The sequence below is a fragment of the Vulpes vulpes genome, chromosome X, assembly GCF_048418805.1.
Source record: "Vulpes vulpes isolate BD-2025 chromosome X, VulVul3, whole genome shotgun sequence".
NCBI lineage: Eukaryota > Metazoa > Chordata > Mammalia > Carnivora > Canidae > Vulpes > Vulpes vulpes.
In genome coordinates, this window is record NC_132796.1 from 48,706,960 (window position 1) to 48,711,683 (window position 4,724).

Here is a 4,724-nt window from a genome sequence, read left to right on the forward strand (position 1 = left end):
TAATTCCTCTTTATATGAAGATACTGGGACCATCACCATTCAGGGAAGAATGGGCAAGGCTTAAAGCTTACTATCTCTTTTCCCCCTCTTTCAACTACAACTGGCACCCTGACACTATCCACTGACTCTAACATTGTCCCTGACAGGAAGTTTCTAAGTAAACTCAGAGATTTAGTTTCAGAGGAGCACATACAGGAAGCTATTGGCCTGTTCTGCAATAACCAGGGCAAAAGGAGCAGCTCTGGATGTGAGCAGAGTATATAAGGAAGATTTAGGCCATGGTCTCACCAGGACCAATGTTTCTAGGGATTAAGTCAGGAAAAAAAAGAGTTGCCATGGATCCTATATATGTATATCCCATGTTTGGGTGTCAGTTATGAAAGGGATGGGGCACTGATGGGCATGAAATTGTGGGAAAGCAATTCATCTGGACTTGAGAGCTGCAGATTGGATTTGTAATGGTGGTACAAAGCTTTCAAGCTTTCAAGTATAGACAGACTGATCCTAGGAGAAAAGCATATTTCTGAGCTTCCTCTCAGAAGGAAGCTCATATTTTTGACACTTGGTGTACCTTCTTGCCTTAGACTACTCTCCCATTCTTGGAATTTATCACATAGCTAATTGGTCAGACATTAACTGGAAAGTTATATCAAATTCTGGGCCTCACATTTTCATGGGGAAAAAAATCAGAAACTTGTTCAGAGAAGAGTGAACAGACTAAAGAGGTAGATCCCAAGACTCTTGAGTGACAATTGAAGAAAATAGGGATGTTTTGCTGAAACAAGAAAATAATCATGAGGATATGGTGTCTGGAAGGTTTCTGAAGGGCTTCTCATAAAGTAAAGAGAATATCTAGAGTCTGGGGAGTCCAGGGGATAGAACAAAGACCTATGGATGGAATCCACAGGGAGAAAAAAGTCAATTCAATGCAAATAATAGTTACCTCTCATGATAGTCCATGGAAAAAATAACTCATGTTCATGGGTAAAGATTTCTCCTTCACTGTAAGTTTTTTTTTTTTGTAAGTTTTTGAGTAAGGGGTAGTAGCATGCATTTTCAGGCATCCAGCAACCCAGAGATTCTGTTAGATTTCTGTAAGCACAAGGCTATTAAGAGATGGACCCAGGGCTCAGAATCCATGAATCTTGATGTCTATTTTTGTACTTTTGATCTCAGATCCTGCCTCTTGACCATGGTGGGAATACAGCCCTGCCTCAAGCTTTGGGAAATGTAGTAATAGTGACTAAGGATGGTTTTGTTTTCATTTACCCAAATCTCATTCCCCTAACTGAGAAACATCTGCTACTGCCATCTCCATGTTGTCACTGCTCCAGGTCTCCTAGAAATATTCAAAGGAAGGGGTCCTGGGAGGATGAATTTTCAGGATTTCTTTTGGGCCCTGTGTCTGCCTTCTCTTCAGCCTGCCTGATTTCCTTTCAACAGTAGCCACTACAGAATGTGTGTGTGTGTTTGGGGTTGCTTTGGTGGTGAAAAGCAGTAATTTCCCTGGTGTGAGCAGGCCTGGAGGCAAGCTGAGCACCGACATTGTTTCTCAGAGAAGACTTCCCTCATGTGCACCCACTGCCTAAGGAGCTTCAGTTTCCACTCATTTTACTCAACATTTAATTTTCTTGATCTTGACAGGAAAGAAAAATAGGAGGAGAAGGATAAAAAGAAAAGAAAAGAACAACATAGAAAGGGCTCAATGGGAGGGGTGGTGGGGCACTAAAACCACTGCTATGTAACCAGCCAACAGTGATACTGCATTTTTATGGGCTTTGGTTGCCATGGAGATGGTTATGTAACTCCAACTGGTGGTGAAATTTCATACTGCTTGTGGTGGCGAGCGATATTTCAGTCACTTAGGACTACTTTTAAAGGGAACAAATAAAGTAGCTGAGGGGCCCTTTGTCTTGCAAGCTACAGCCTGCACCAAGTTTCAGTCACACACCAGTCATTTTCTAGTTTTTTGTGTGTAGCAAAATGTTCCCAATTATTCTCTGAGTAGAGCTGGGCACTTAGTCCTCTCCTTGGCCCAAAATGGCTAGGCATGAGGCTCAAAGCAAAAAATAAAAAAAATAAAAAATAAAAGGCCCTCTTTTGGGGTGGAAAGTCTGTGTGGAAAATTTCAGCTGAGAAAGCTTGTTTTTTTTTTTTTTTTTTTTTTTTATTTATTTATGATAGTCACAGAGAGAGAGAGAGAGGCAGAGACACAGGCGGAGGGAGAAGCAGGCTCCATGCACCAGGAGCCTGATGTGGGATTCGATCCCGGGTCTCCAGGATCGCGCCCTGGGCCAAAGGCAGGCGCCAAACCGCTGCGCCACCCAGGGATCCCTGAGAAAGCTTGTTTAATTTTGTTTTGTTTTGTTTGAAAATTTGAGTTTAAAAGAAGGCATGAGTTTACTAGTACGGAGTCCAAAAGCTAAGTATGTTCTCTCTCAATTTCTCTCTCAAATTCTTTCTCTCTCTCTCTCTCTCTCTCACACACACACACACACAAACACACACACATGTATACAGACACTGTACACATGCACGCATATATGCACATACTTAAACTCACATGCATGGTCATATATAATCTTATCCTTCCTTCCAAACATTTACATTCATGTTCATTCTCATCTAGATTCACACTCACATATGCTCTACTGAAAATGTACACATTAGATTGCATATACACAAAAATATATTTGCTTAAACATACACATCCACTCATATATATATGACTTTGGCTTGTTCATGCATAATTCACTGATATTTTGTGTATTTCATCCCCAAATGCACATGAAATTTTACATAATTACACAGTAGGCTGAACCATATGAAATTGTTAATGTTAAAGCATAATGAAAATATAAAAGAAGGAATTTCATATTGCCTTACCTATACATTTACATATACATATATATATGCTATCATTCACATTCATTCTATGATAAACTCAAAGAATTTCATAAACACAGAAATGTTCATATTTCCTCACTCACAATGTCTTTCATGTGTTTCCAATCAGACATATTAGCAATCACATAAATACCCATACACAATGATTTTTCAACTATTCTCTCACACATATCCCCTCACACATTTCTTATCCCTTCCTCTACTTTCTCACACCCAATCACATACATTCAGTTACACACGCTGACATGATGATAGTCTCTCACTCATGCACACTGTATCACTCACTCATCCATACGTACTCACTGTGGAGGTAGACCTAGACCAGCATTTTACAACATGTGAACTGTTGGTTTTCTAAACACAATCTCCCTGGGTCCTCAGAAACCACCCTCAGTCAGAAAGGAAGTACAAAAGGGACTGTTATCCCTATTAGATTAACTAAAGAACATAGACAAAAGTGGCCCAAGTTCACACAACAAGTAATAAGAAGAGACTTGCACCCAGATTTTTTAAAATATTTTATTTATTTTTATTTATTTTTTTATAATAATAAATTTATTTTTTATTGGTGTTCAAAGAGAGAGCAAGTGAGAGAGAGAATGAGCAGGGGTGGGGGCTGTAGGGGCAGAGGGAAAAGGACAATCAGACTCCCAGCTGAGCAGGGAGCCCAATGTGGGGCTCCATATCAGAACCCCAGGATCATTAATTGAAGGCAGACACTTAACCAACTGAGCCACCCAGGCACCCTGAACTCAAATGTTTTGATGTCAAATCTGGTGCTATTTCCCCTGTGGCATCTATCTGCCATGGCTGGGGTGGATACATTTTGAATGAAAGCTCTCTGCATGAGGTATTAAAACCATACAATTTCTGCCTCTGTAGATTCATCTAGGATGTAGAAGCTAAGCTTTAGATATTTCTTGCCCCTTTCCTATCTCAACTAGCAATGGGTTAATGGTCATTCCATTTAGCCAGATCAGCATTTTTCTCTCATTTGGTACTGCTTCTGCCTCCTTAGTCCTCAAATCATTTCTTACTCTGCCTTGATGGTCCGGCCAGTAAGCAATCTCAGTCTCCAATTTATGAAACTCCTCTTTCATCATTTATAGTGACAATATCTTGTCTGTGTTGTGCACAGAGGAGCAAAAGACCCAATACCTGCCCTAAAGCTGAAGCAATTCAGCCATGCTTCTTATACTCCAGCTAAATTGATAGGGAAAGGGGACTTCAGAATCAATTGAGTTTTCAGAACAAAGATTCCTAAAAGGATTCTGAATCAGCGAAGTTCTAGAGTCAAAGATGCCAGGGAATTTCTAATATTAAAAGCTTCTAAGACTAGAAGGTTCTAGATTGGATGCTGGAGCTAGAAGTCTTTGGAGTCCAATAATTTGGATCTGAGAAGATGTCAGAATAGATAATAGATCCAGAATAGATTTTATGGCAGAGAAAGTGGTTTGGAGAGCTGGACTCATCAGCCAAATTGTGCGAGCTAACTTCCTTTTTCCTCTCCAGATCCACTCTACTCTTCAACATGCTCCCTGTCCCAGGAGGCTGACTTATACCTTAAAAAGCTCCAGTGCTGGGACGCCTGGGTGGCTCACTGATTGAGCATCTGCCTTTGGTTCAGGACATGATCCTGGGGTCCTGGGATCGAGTCCCACATCAGGCTCCCTGATGGAACCCTGCTTCTCCCTCTGCCTATGTCTCTGCCTCTCTCTGCCTCTCTCTGCTTCTCTCGTGAATAACTAAATAAATTCTAAAAAAAAAAAATTAAAAAAAAGCTCCAGTGCCCTCTGGCTTCCAGTTGGGTTTGGTCA